The following is a 15830-nucleotide window of genomic DNA, read 5'->3' on the forward strand; positions in this document are numbered from 1 at the left end:
TTATTAATTGTGAGTAAAATGGCATGAACATGACACATAAACTAGTCTTTTAAATGACTTGTTTCTTATTTAAAGTTATTGTGCTATTTAGAGTTTCAGTTGTCTCTAACTAGACTTGTTTCTAACACCAAAACATAAATGCAACTTATATCTAAATGGCCCCTTTCTTATTCCAATTGCGTTATGCTAACTAAGGACAAATGAGTCATCTCTTGTTATTTCTAGGTCCACTTTGAATTTATACAAAACAAACAACAATAACTATGTTATGGACATGTCAAAATCCCACAAATGAAATTCTATTAATAATATAAGTCTGAGAAAACTTATAAAAAGGAATATTCTGATGAGTGTAGGAAACCATGAATTAATGGACCTGGATTGATTTTTAATCAGCACTTTATTGTTCTTTTATTCAATGTACTCAAGATATTAGAGGTCAATGTCAAAATCATAAGCCTAGCAACTGTTTTTTGCACACAATTTGAAGTTTATTCAAGCAGTACCTTTAAGGCCGATTTTTTACTGACAAACAGAATAGTAATATGAGAAATTCTGATCATGTAGACCAGCCTGAGATTGTTTCTATGGAAGGACAAAAAATTGGACCTTAGACAGGACTAAATTAAAAAACATGTTTTTCATTACCATTGAGTAACAAATGACCAAAGTCTAGAATATACTGAGTTAAATTTGGGATGAATACTTGAAAAATACCCTTGATTACTGAATTTGCCTTTTTGTTCCACTTAAAATTGTGCATTAGGGCCTTGTCATTATGTGACCTAAAACTATTTTTCAGGTATAAGAATCCTCCTCTCAGAGAGTTTTACACATTGTCTATGTCTTTGGAAATATTATTCATTGTGTCCCTAATCAAATACACCAATCAATCTATTTAAAAAAGGAGATTGAAAGTAATAAAGAGAATATAATTTGGATATTAAAGCAGAGAAATGAAAATAAAATTTGAAAATATATTGACATTCTGGATGAGCATGCCTACTGCCCTGTGAGACATTGTCACTACATTCCAGCTGTCAGCAGCTAGTTGTTTGGCTTATGATCTTTTAACTAAATTATCTACTAACTGTTTTGTTGTTCACTGCTTGTTCTTAACTTTGTCAATATTAAAATCCTTGGTGCTATGTGACAGTCTGAAAGAGGGTTAGAACAGAAAAATAACCTGAATCAAAAAGAAAATCTTACTCAATAAAATCATCAATAAAATGATTATTCATTAGAATTCCTGTTCTGTTTTACTGCAGAATGTTGAAACAATGAAGGCAGTAACTTTGTAGACACTACAATTTGATACCTTTCTCACACACAATGGTAAAATGTGTATAAAGATCATGTTAGAGAGACATATATAAGAATTAGAAAAGGGAATAAGAATCAACAAGGCTAGATAAAGAATATATATAATTCTGCTCTTTAAGTTTTGTTTTGATTGTTATAATAACATGTAAAAGATTAATTTTTCCAGACATCACAGTGTCTACTATACATAACTCCAAGGCCCTGATAATGCAGAGTGCAAGGTCTTTGTTGCCCACTTACCAAAATCTCAGTGTTTTCTATGATGATACAGCATATATAATTAAACCTTACAATATAATTGTTTAATACGTTTTCTTTGTTCTCCATGCATAACTATGTCTTAGAAACTGTTTAAAATGTAAATAGCAGATAATGTAATATTTACTCTAGAATAGACAGACCCTGTGGCATATCAGAAATACTTGTTCCTCCTCATTATGCAGACACTGTCAAGTATCTTAAATGACTGAAATATATCCAAGATACTGTCCAGTGCAATTGAACTCCATGTCACCTGCTGCATCTGTCCTTCTCAGGCTCTGTTCCCTCTTTGTTTTGGTCTCCTGCAGAAAACCTATTTGCACTGGATGAATATAGGAGAAAGATAGCAAATTTTAGGTTCTGCATCATTGTTTCTAGGATGCCTATACACCAGTCAGTTAATGTATACTTATGCACATATGAACAGATCTTGTTGTATTTACATTTAAACCATTATCCCCCTTCCTCTAAACTCTAACCCAGTCACAAAAGTACAGACATAATATGCTGTTACTGATGATTGGATACTAACCCCAGAAAGCTCTGAATACCCCAGAAACAACTCACAGACAGCTCAAGAAATACAAAGGCCAAAAATAATTAGAAAAGAATAAAAAGAAAGAATTCCTCAGTCCTTTTTAGGGAAAAACATAAGTATACAGCACCCTCTCAGAGTGTGGTACACCTGGAACTCAAATCATGAATAATCCTTGCAGCAAATGTTGGTATTCACAGATTATCATGCTTAATCTATACACAACAAGAAATATGTTTCCATGTTACATTCTGCCCTACATGTACTTCATGCTTAATGTAAATAGTGGCATTCTTATGAATGCTATCAAACTTCTAAAAGAATTAAATAGTGACAAAATTATTCATATAATGTTATGCCAAAATTGCTTTAGAAATCTGTAAATGTATCCCTCTTTTACTTTTTTAATAAAGCCATAAGGTTTTAAAAACAAAAAAAAAGAAAGATTCAATTTCTCTCTGCATTTTTCTGAGAGGGATTCTGAACAGCATAGTGCAACTTGATTTCAATTATTTGGACTAGTATTGTGCCAGTTTTCCAAAGTTCTATGATTACAATGCTGAATAGTTCCAGTATACGACACATTTATCTCTAATATAATATTTTCCAAAAATCTGCTTTTACTATAAAAAGAATAGTCCAATTCCTTTCCTAAAATATATTCTTTAATGCAGGATATCCCAGAGTGGCATATTAGTAAAGAAATTATTTAAGAAATTTACTTTAGAAAATAATTTCACACACATAAGCACACATACTTATTCACATTCTTAACAGTTCTTTATGTGTGTATGCCATTTCATGTTGCACAAATGAGTGCATCCTTGGGGTGACTTTTGTTAGTACTTATTAGTAAAAATCTATTTTGTTCTGCATGTACTTCATGCTTATGGTAACTAGTGGGGTTTCAATGCATGCTATCATACCTCTATAAGAATCAAGTACTAACTAAAATATATTCATATAGTTTTATGCCAAAATGCGTTTAAAAATCTTTACATGTATCTCTGTTTTTTAAAGAAAGTTGTAAGAAAAAATCCATTTCAGTTATATAATTTATGCAATATCATTATTTGAGTAGTTTTTGTTTGAAAAATTATATCAAGCCCATTGTTCTTTTATAACTACACCCACAATGCCATCTAACTTCATATACTTTCCAACTCTTTAATAACAACTTATTTAAGGCATCAGAGAGAACATAAATATGTGAACACTTTGGAAAACTTTAGAGTACCAGGTCCTCATTGAGATGTATTCATGAAACTTCATCCTAGTGATAAATAGTGATGGTGTTGTCTATTGAGTTCTGTAGACTACATCAGAAACCACAGGGCCAGAAAAGTGATAAAACAGCTGGAAATGATAGTACTAAAAAAGGAAACTATAAAGAAAATACCACCCTTAAAAAACCCTACTTTGGGTTATAACTCACTTTTTACTTGATAGAGAGCTTCTTCTGATCACAACAAACCTAATTAGGGAAGGGATTAAGGATGGGGATATGGAATAAATCCAGTTTTGTTTCATTGCTTTTTGAGGAAAATTTGATTCACTTTAGTCTTATACTTTTTTGCTATGTTGATTGTTTAATCTGGTAAATTTTTTTGGTTCTTTTATATTTTTTTCTAGAAGAGTGAGTTAGACACAGAATTATTTATCTTCTACATAACCAAGGGTTGAAGGGATTTTATTGGTAGGGAGGCATAAAATTTGGGAGTGGCTGGAAAAGTGAAAAATGGTATTTAAAATATATAGTATGAAACATCAAAAAATAATATTAATTTATAAGCAAAACATATCACTTAAAATAAAAATATTGTTTAGATTATTCTTGTTCGTTATTTTTTGAATGTTTTATTTTCCTGTGGTTTTATTTAAAGGGTATTGCTTATGATTGGATTATTTTATCTATTTTTGCAAATGATCTTAGAGTTTGAATGAAAATTTAGAGAATCTGAAGAACAGGACGATACTATAATATCATAAAATATTATATTGTTTTAAATAATGAAAAATATAATATTGCAAAATATATTTAGTACTGCTATACTGGGATGCAACTGAGAAAATATGGCAAGTGATATAATACAGTAAGATGTAAAGGTGGTTTCAGTAAACTTTTAATAAATAAGAGAATAGTAAATTACTAATCAGTTTCATACACAAGCAATCAAAAATGAAAATCATTAATGAACAGATTTTACAATACCAGGAGGTGATCTGCATCTGTTTTGATCTTCTCATAATGCTGAGAGGTAGTATTTCTTCAGTAATAAACTTGAAGTCTCAAGCGGCAGTACAGAGAAACTCTATATCTGACATATACAATATGGATTAAATCAACACTGGTGTAAATGTAACATGAGCACATTTCAAACCACAAAAAAGAGGTATATGTAGATAAATATTCCACCAGTAATCTTAAAGTAAGTGCTGAGGGCTTCTATAAAGAATGGTTTACAGATTAAAAAATGTTCAACAGATTTAAAAATCAGGAAAATAAACATCAAAGTGATTCTGGTATTCATTTTATACTCATGGAAATGCCTAAGATAAGAAAAAATCAAAACAAGAAAAAATACAGAAACAAAAACCTCCTGTGTTAGCATGTGATGACACGCATGCAGAACGAGAAGAACATTCCTCAATAATTGGTTGGAGTGCAAAATTAAGCAATTGTTTTGAAAATTCACTTGAACCACTCTCAGGAAACTGGGAATAAAACTACCTAAGACCTAGCTATAACACTTATGGGCATATAACCAAAGATGCTGCACTATATTACAGGAATATAGCACCCCCATTTTCATGCCATCCTAGTCAATAATAGGCAGAAACATTCTCAGTGCCATTTAACTAAAGAATTGATATAGAAAATGTGGTACATATAAAAAATTAAATGTTATTCAGCTATCAAACACAAAGACACTGAGTTTTGCAGGGGAATACATAGAACTTGAGGGTGAGAGACAAATTGGGGTAACCTAAACCCAAAAGTACATATTGTATGAAAACAATTATTAGTATATATTAGCCATAAAATGAGGACAAATATGGTACAATACAAAAACCTAAAGACAGTGGGTAATACAAAAGTTCAAAGGAAAGATGCACAAATATCACTCATAACTAGATAGTATTAGAAGTGGATGGAGCAACAGAACAGGGTAGAGGAAGACAGGAGCAGGGGAAAAGAAATGGTGGTCATGTTTGGGAAGAGAGGAGGTAAAAGGGTTGGAAAAAAAAAAGAAATAACTGGAGAAGCATCTCTGGTGAATAGCAGGAGGCCTGGGATGGGAGAGGATACAGGGAGTATGGGAGGGTGAAATTAGCTCAGATTCTAACAGCAGTTGATAGAGAGACTGCGTTAGCCACCTCCAAGTCTAGCCTGGCAAGACTTATGGAGGAGAGAGTGAGTGATATCAGAGAAATCCTACAGCTGATAAAAAAGTTCAGCAAAGTGGATGAATATAAAATTAACTAAAAAAATCGGTAGCCTTCCTCTACTCAAAGGACAAAAAGGTTGAGAAAGAAATTGGGGAGACGATACAATTCACATCTTGGTGTGACTCTAACTAAGCAAGTGAAGGACATGTTTGACAAGAACTTCAAACTTCTAAAGAAGAAAATTGAAAAAGATCTCACTCAGAAAATGGAAAGATCTCCCATGCTCAACATTGTAAAAATGACCATCCTACCAAAAGCAATCTACAGATTCAATGCAATCCCCATGAAATACCAACCCAATTCTTCATTGAGTTGGAAAGAGCAATGTGCAATTTCATCTGGAATAACAAAAGACCTAAAATTTTGAAATCCATCCTCAATAACAAGAAAACACCTGGGGGTATCACCAGACCTGACTTCAAACTACATTACAAGGCAATTGTGCTAAAAATTGCATGGTACTGGTACAGAGATAGGCATGTGGATCAATGGAATTGAATAGAAGATCCAGAAATGAGCCCTCACATATAGTCACCTGATTTTTGACAAAGGAGCTGTAAACATTCAAAGAAAAAATGACAGCCTATTCAACAAATTGTGTTGCTCCAACTGGCACTCAACATGCAGAATGAAAATAGACCCTTTCTTATCTGCTTGTATAAAGCTTAAGTGCTAGTGGATCAAAGATTTCCACATTAAACCAGACACACTGAAACTATTAGATGAGAAAGTAGGGAAAACTTTAGAACATATAGGCACAGGAGAAAATTTTCTGAACAAATCACCAATGGCTCAAGCTCTAAGGTCAAAGATTAACAAATGGGACTTAATGAGATTGCAAAGTTTCTGTAAGGCTAAGGACATTGTCAAGAAAACAAAACAGCAACCAACAGAATAAGAAAACTCCACATCAGATAGAGGCCTAATATCTAAAGTATACAAAGAACTCAAAAAGCTAGACACCAGAGAATCAAATAACCCTATTAAAAATGGTGTAGAGAGCTAAACAAAACATTCTCGGTTGAGGATTATTGAATGGCTGAGAAATTTCTGAGGAAATGCACAACATCCTTAGCCATCAGGGAAATGCAAATCAAAACAACCCTGAGATACCACCTCACACCAGTCAGATTGGCCAGATCCAAAACTCAGAGAAAAACAGATGCTGGCGAGGTTGCGGAGAAAGAGGAACACTTCTCCACTGTTGGTGGGGTTGCAAACTAATACAACCACTCTGGAAATTAGTCTGGCTATACCTCAGAAAATTGGACATAATACTACCTGAAGACCCAGCTATTCCACTTCTGGGCATATACCCCAGAGACACCTTAGTACACAACAAAGATATATACACCACAAAATTCATAGCAGTTCTATTTACAATAGCCAGAAGCAGGAAAGAACCCAGATGTCCTTCAGAAGATGAATGGATACAAAAATTGTTGTACACTTACACGATGGGATACTACTCAGCCACCAGAAACAATGACTTGACCAAATTCTTAAGAAAATGGCTGCATCTAGAGAATATCATTCTGAGTGAGATAACCCAGTCACAAAAGAACAGACATAATATGCAGTCACTGATAATTGGATGCTAAACTCAGAGGCTTGCACTGCCCCAGAAACAACTCACAGTCTGTATGAAGTCCAAGAAATAAAGAAAACAAAACAAAACAAAAAAAAAATCAATATACAACAAGAAAATTTTGACTCTTTCCATGTTACATTTTGTTTTACATGTACTTTATGCTCATTTTAACTATTAAGTTTCCAATGCATACTATCAAACCTTTAATAAAATGAAGTACCGACTAAAAAATATATTCATACAGTTTTGTGTAAAAATTATTTTAAAATCTGAATAAAAATACTGACAAAAATGTATTGTATATTGTTATGCAAACAATGCTTAAGATCTGTACATTTATCTTTGTTTTGTAAAACAAAGTTGTTAAAAAAGATAACTTTGACATATTGCATGTTACATCCTGCTTTACATGTACTTTATACTCTCCGTAACTTGTAAGATTTTAATGCACAGTATCAAACCTTAACAAAAGAAGACTGACAAAGATGTATTCATGTACTTTTATGCAAAAATGCTTAAAATTTGTACATTTATCTTTGTTTTTTAAAATAAAATGTTCAAAAATATAAATAAATAAATTTAAAACAACCAAGAACTGATAAAAATATATTCATATACTTTTATGTAAATATGTTTAAAATTTGTACATTTATTTTTGTTTTATAAAATGAAGGTGTTCAAGAAATAAATAAACTAACAGAGCATAATAGAGTCAATTGTTATGACAATGATCAAAGGGAAAACATTTAAAGTATTCATTAATGTGTATTTCAAAAATAATGTATATATCAACTGTAGATTTTCAAATAAATATTTGTTTGCGAAACTTTTTAAAAAATTATTATTTAATGTATAATGTGCAATTGTTCCAAGAAAGAAACCATATGATACCTGAAAGAACAGGGCAATACTATATAATCCATATGGAAATAAACTAGTAAAACAAGTGATTCCTTAGAGTTTATGAATAAAAGGTGACATTGACATTATATATAGGCAACCATATGTGATCTATTAACAAACATTTCACATTCAAATCATCTTTAATTTCCTTTTATTTTTATGCAAAGTTATTTTATAATAACAGGATAAAATGTTTTAAATTCTTTTTTGATATCTGACTATAAGTAGAGTTGTTATTCATGGAATGTTAATATAGTGTGTAATGATTTATGGATCTGGTTCCTTGAAATCCCATTTAAATCACTCTGCTATTAAAATAGAAAATAAATTTCATTTCATATGCAACCTTCATTTATATACCTGAGTGTGGGACTTTGAGCCAGTAGCCCCACACAGATCTTTGAGGAGAGGCAGGTTCCTACACTTAAACCACTGATTCTGGCCAAATTAGAGCAAGCCAGGCTCAGAAGAACAAATCTCTGGCAGTGGGACTCCAGGCATAACTTGTAAAAACAGTGTTTAGCAGGGAACTAAGATTAAAGCCCAATGGGTCAGGGGGATGTGTGAACCTTAGCCTGATTCTCAGGGACAGCTTGCTCCTGGCTCTAGCTGGCAAGCTGAACTGAGCTAGCTACAAACCCTGATGCAGGGCGCTGGAAATTGTGAAAGAAAAATTATTTTTTCAGTGAAAACAGCTCGTTCAGAACAAAGGAACTCAGACAGAGGAATAATTTCTACACAGTTCTTTTTGTTCCCTGCTCAGCCTCAGTTTAAGTACAGTTTTTGGAATGGCTTGTGGTCTCACAATCAGCTTCCTCTTTATTTGGACTCAAGAGATTAGGGAGACCTTGTCTACATATTTTTGAGGGTCTTGTTTCTGCAGAGGGCATAAGTGCAGACACATCTACGTGCAGGGGAGGGAACTGTGGAGTGGCAGATCTGGCTGGAATCTACATCATATCCTCCTGCGGAGGCGGGACTCTGGACTTGTCCAATGACTTGTGGGAAGTGCCACAGTGGCAGCAAGAAGGCAGCGTGGATCTCTGAATCCCTGAGAGTTCAGAAAACAGCTTGCATTTCACATTTATGTTAGGCACTTCAACCAATCCCTATCAGGCATCACAGCTCCAAACACAGCCTGTCTGTCCTACACGGGAGAGTGGTTTAAAATTCTATGGTATAAGAGCATGTTTTTATTACCAACAGCACTAAGTTGAATGAGCATTTGCAAACGTTTATAAAGTAGGTTTTCTTTAGCAGGCTATTCTTGGTATAATGTTACTCATTCAATTTAATACATTCATGATTAATTTTCTGCATATAAAAATTTAAAGGAACAAATTCCAATAATTTATAGATGACAAGTACATTTAAAAAACTATTATATGTACCAAAATATACTTTAAATATTCTGATTAATTCAATTCAATCTTAGTACTGAGTGTAAGCCACAAATTTAAAATGCTATTTAGAGTTCAGAAATATATAATCCTCTAAAGCACAGATAATTTATACTTTGTCCTGAGGCCAAATAATTTAAAATTAATAAGAAATTCATAATAGTCAATTTTGAAAAGCCATTCTGAAATTACAATTGAATTGAGAGCTTGATATATAATGTCTTTATTTGAAATAATTGTAACATAAATATGATCTATTTTTATATGTTTCAATATATACCTCAATGAGTAAAATTTTACTCCTCAAAAACCCCAAATTAAGCCTCGTCAAGTTGTCAATGTCTTTTAAATCTTAGTACAGAGGGGATTCAAATAATGCAGAACCCTGTGATTTTCAAGGTAGTTGAAACTACATCTATAGTGCTACATCCTAGGCAGTATAGTAGTTTGTTTCCTTTAAAAGGCCTAATTACATTATATAAATACACAAACACATCATATGTGTGTTTGTGTGTGTGTGTTTGTGTGTGCGTTCTTGTTCATGGTTACATGGATGGACTATGAGAAAACAGACAGTTTTGCAGAAGAAGGAGGTCAAGATTACATGTCATTCTCATTCAATTTCCCACATATATTTTAAGACTAAAACTAAACTCAGATCACTAAACTTAGTTTGGTAAACTTAATAGTCTAGCTAGTCCACACTGGAATTTCAGATTAACAAAATCCTTACAATGTTTTTTTGTTTCATACATATAAAGAGTCAAAGAACCTGATGTTAAGTTTTTCTACTCAAATGCATACATACTATTGACTGAGTCATATCCACAGGTTTTTACACTTATATAAATTAAAATAAAATATATTACTTAAAAATAATATATATTGCAATTATAATATGAGAAATTGCATATTTTTATTATATTTTGTATATTTATACAATTTATATTTGTATAAATTGCATATTTCATATTATATTTTATATGTATATAAAGATATAGTTCATCACATATATATGAAGAAAATATCACCCTAGTTATATGAAATATAAATCTATTGTAAATGTAAGAAAAAAAGTTTTATTCATACCTGAATAAATTTGTAGTTCACATTTCTACAAAGAATATTATATATTTTTTATATAATATACATATATAGATATATTATATATATACCTACAAAACAAATATATATATATATATATATATATATATATATATATATTTACATATTTTATATGAGATTACTATGTTTCAGTAAATCTAAGGACACTGTCAAGAACATAAAACAGCAGCCAACAGATTGGGAAAATATCATTACCAACTCTATATCTGATAGAGGCCTAATATCCAAGGTATACAAAGAACTCTAGAAGCAATCCTATAAAAATAAAACAATCCAATTAAAAATGGGGTACTGAGCTGTGGAGAGCGGGTGTGGCAGCAGTTCAAAGACTGCTCTTGTGACTAGCATCTGACTTCCTCCTGCCCCCCACTCCCAAGATTAGCCTCTCCTACCATGCAAGTTGTGCAGACACACCCATGACACAAGATCAGGCCAGATGACTCGGACCTATGAACTGTAGCCATGCAACATGGACTGAGGAGGTGGAGTTGAGAGAGAATAAAAGGGACTGCACTTGGGAGAATGAGAATCAGAAAGAGAACCAGAAAGAGAGACGGAAAGGGACAGAAATATTTTCACTTGCATGGTGTAAGGTTCCTTAGTGAACCACTTTGTGAAGAACACTGTGTTGCCGCTCCTTTTCTGCTGGTTGGAGACGGTAGCTACAAGTGGTAGCTGGTAAGGCGAACCTAACCTTCAGTGTTCAGAACTCATCATGGTCAGGGTGAATAGTTGGTAACTTCCCAGGTAAGTGGGACAATTAAGGTTCTTGGTTTGACACTATAAATCTCCCCGGTAAAAGGAACAAGGAAGGTTCTCGGTTTGAGAAGATAAAGTTCCCAGTACAGTGACAATTAACTCCCGGCACTATGGGAAGCACAAAATCAGTTCAGACAGTTAGTCAAGCTCTGAAAGAGTTGCTGAAAGCAAGAGAAATTGGGCTAAGAAAGGAGACTGTAAAGAATTTTTTAAAAGCAGTGGACCAGGTAGCTCCCTGGTTCCTGGTATCTGGACATCTAACAATGTCTAGTTGGAAAGAATTAGAAAAGGATTTTCGATTTGCGGAAGAGCAAAGGGTATGATCAGATCTACATTCTAGGCACTAGAACTTGGGAATCACTCCCAAATCGAGGGTAAGTGGAAATCTGACAAAGATTCTCCAAAGAACCACAGTGCCATTTGCAGACATTGTGGCAAGGATGATGGAAGCAGGGGGATGTGTTTTTGGTGATCCTGATACTGCCATGCCTCTACTGAAACGGCTTATATTTGAACAGTGTACTAAGGAGTGTAGGCAACTGATCACCCTGTACAAGAACAAAGGGTTAGAAGCCTGTATGAAGTTGTGCAGGGACCTGGGTGGGCCGCTAACTAATACAGGCCTAGCAGCTGCAGTCATGCAGATGTCACAAGGAAGAAATGGTCAAAAGTATTATCCCACTTCAGTGGCATAATTGACTTTGCTAGGCATTCAACTATGCATACAGTATTTGGCATGCCACCTAAGGATTTAATAGTTCCCTATAATGTAAAACAGTTGGAAGTTTTATGAGCCTCAATAGATGATTGGGCAATTTTGTAGTTTTCAGTGTAACTTTGATAATGATTTCCCTAAGGATCCTATCCTACAGAAGATTACGACTCATCTGATAGTTTTCCCTCAAATCACTTCAAAGGATGTTTTGCCAGAGGAGGCACTTATCTTTACAGATGGTTCCAAGACAGGACAAGGAGCGTATGTGGTGGCTGGGTCATCTCCGGTTACTGTACAATTTCCCCCTGTATCACCCTAAGTTATTGAATTGCAAATTGTGATTAAGTTATTAAATTTGTTCCAGGTCCTTTTAATTTGATTTCTGATCGCCAGTATGTTGTTAACATGTTTCTCTGCTTGGAAGTAGTGGGTAAAATCAATTCAAAATCTACTATTAGACATCTCTCATTGGCACCTTGCGTGACTTGATTTTGAAAAAAAAAATGTTGCCCTTTTTGTACAGCATATCCGTGCCCATACTAAATCACCTGGTCCCCTAGCAGATGGAAATTATATTGCAGATAAAGCCACTAGGGCTTGCTTGATTTTTTTTTTCAATACATCACCTATTTCATTGGCTTAAGAATCTCATTCACAGTTTCATGTTAATTACAATACCCTGTCCTCACGCTTTAAGATCATGCACGATGGGCACAGTATATTGTAAAACGGTGTGAGAAATGTGCTCCTATGCTACCCCAGATTGGGTTTGGGGTTAACTCACATGGGTTGCGCCCTCTAAACCTCTGGCAAATGGATGTCACTCATTTCCCTAAACTTGGAAAACGGTAGTATCTCCATGTTTTTATTGATACAGCCTCTGGGATCATTTTTGCATCTCTACATACAGGGGAAAAGGCACGTCATGTAATTGCACATTGCTTTGAAGCGTAGAGTGCCTGGGGGCAGCCCAAAGTATTAAAAACAGATAATGGGCCTGCCTATACTTCTGCTTCTTTTGTGTCTTTCTGCAAAATGATGGGCATTCGAGTAACTCACAGATTGCCCTATAATCCTCAAGGACAAGGAATCATTCAGCATGCTCACCTCACCATCAATGAGTGTCTAGTTAAACAAAAGCGGGGAATTGCCTCGACAGGTTCCTCCCCTAGGAAGAGCCTGTTTATTGCTCTTTTGACCTTAAATTGTTTTAATGAAGACAAGCATGGGCAGGTCGCTGCTGAGCATCACACCAATCTTGATATTTCTCCCAAAGGCCTGATTATGTGGAAAGATGTCCTGACTGGCAAATGGCAGGGTCTCGATCTGGTGTTGGCTTGGGCGAGAGGGTCGGTTTGTGTGTTTCCTCAGGAACATTGACAGCCATTGTGGGTCCCAGAAAGGTTGACCCGAGTGGTCCAGGAGGAGCAGAACAGTGACCCTGTAGATGAGACTGATGCTGCTGATGCTCCTGGTTGGTGAAGACTGAAGATCTGCGATGGGGGCTCCTATCAGTATTTTCAGGATTGTTATATTTTCAGATGATTATTATTTTTAAGATATAATTGGATATACCAAAGTCCTGCTCAGGCAATTGTGAGCAATCCCTTTTATGTATGGTTGCTGTGTATTGTTAATGGCAGTTGCACAGATTTATCTGCTTTAAGTATGGTATTTGAGAGGTGGTTGGGGTAATGCAAGCTTTCATTGGAATGGGTCTGTGGGATTTGAGAACTCTGTTTCTCAGTTTGTTCCCTGGCCTGTACAGCCCCCCTCAGCTATGACCTTATTCAGGCCTAAAAAGGATTTTGGATCACCACTGCCTCCTCAAGGCTGAAAGAATGGGCTGGCCTAGCTGGATTGCCCTTGGCTTGGTCCTCATAAACGCCCTGGCATTCTGTTGCATGTGCCATATACAATTTCGACGGTGCAGAACTCAGTCCTTAATGATACAGGCTTTTGCAGAGGCGAAGACTGGGCAGTCTTCTCAAGGGAGGCTTGGCATGCTAGAAAAGTAGTCAGTGATGGGTAAGACTCCCTGGGCATGTCACCAACCTAAGACAGGGATCAAACCATTGCTCTTCATCTCCAAGTGATGGTTAAGGGGCACTGCCACTGGGGGCAACCTAGGACAGACATTTTCTCAGCCAAAATTATAAAGAAGGGGGAGATGTAGAGAGCGGGAGTGGGGACAGTCCAAAGATGATGCTTAGGACTCCGGCCTAGTCTTGTGACTAGCACCCGACTTCCTCTTGCCCCCGAGATTAGTCACTCCTACCATGAAGCAATATCAGGCTACATGACACAGACCTATGAACTGCAGCTAAGCAGCATGGACTGAGGAAGTAGAGTTGAGAAAGAATAAAAGGGACTGCACTTGGGAGAAAGAGAAACTCTAGAAAGAAAGAAAAAAAGGGACAGAAAGATTTTCATATGAATGCTATAAGGTTCCTGAATATATCAATTTGAGATGAACCCTGTGTCATCGCTCCTTTTCTGCTGGTCAGAGATGGTAGCAACAGAGAGCTAAACAAAAAATCTGAATTGGGGAATATTGAATAGCCAAGAAGCATCTAAGGAAGTGCTTGACACCGTTAGTCATCAGAGAAATGCAAATCAAAACAACCCTGAGATTCTACCTCACACCATTCAGAATGGCTAAGATCAAAAATTCAGATGACAGCAGATGCTAGAAAGGAAGCAAAGAAATAGGAACAGTCCTCCACTGTCGGTGGGCTTGTAAACTGGTACAACCACTCTGGAAATCAGTCTGCTGGTACCTCAGAATACTGGACATAGTACTACCTAAAGACCCAGTTACTTCACCTCTGGGTATATACCCCAGAGATGCTACAATATAAAATGCACCAATATGTTCATAGCATCCCTATTTATAATAGCCAGAAGCTGGAAAGAACCCAGATGTCCTTTAGTAGATGAATAGATACAAAAATTGTGGTACATTTACACAATGAAGTACTATTCAGCTATCAGAAACAATGACTTTATTAAATTCCTAAAAAAAAATGGATGCATCTAGATATTATCATGCTGAGTGAGGTAAACCAGTCACAAAGGAACATACATAATATGCAGTCACTGATAATTGGATACTATTACCAGAAAGCACGGAACACCCCAGAAACAATTCACAGGTTATATGAAGCTCAATAGAACCAAAGACCAAAATTGAAAGCCGCAGTGTCTCTTAGGAAAAAAAAATAATAATATCTAATGCCCTCTCAGGGTTTGTTACACCTGGACCTTTAATCATTAATAATCCAAGAGCTAAGAAAATAGCCTTGTAGCAATTTTTGGTATTCACAGAGCATTATGCTAAATCTATACTCACTAAGAAATCTGTTTCCATGTTAAGTCCTGTCCTACATGTACTTTGTAGGATTTCATTGCATGTTATTAAACCTCTAAAAGAATTAAGTACTTATGAAAATATTCACATACAGTTATGCTAAAATGCCTTTAAAAATCTGTAGATGTAACCCATTTTAAAAATAAAGTTGTAAAAAGAGGAAACATATTGAAAGGTAGTCTTTAAAGATTACTAATTATTAATATTTTTCTAATAATAATTATTATTAGGTAAAATAATTGGCAATATATGTAGCAACAAAAGTAATAAAACTATATTCAAATTAGTACAATTAAATAACGTTGAAATATAAATTATAAACTGTACTATATGGTTAGTACTAAGCCAAATAAAAAGCTCAAAATTATTTGGCGGTGTTTTCTTAGCACTGGAGCACT

The sequence above is a fragment of the Micromys minutus genome, assembly GCF_963924665.1.
Source record: "Micromys minutus genome assembly, chromosome: 3".
Classification (NCBI taxonomy): Eukaryota; Metazoa; Chordata; class Mammalia; order Rodentia; family Muridae; genus Micromys; species Micromys minutus.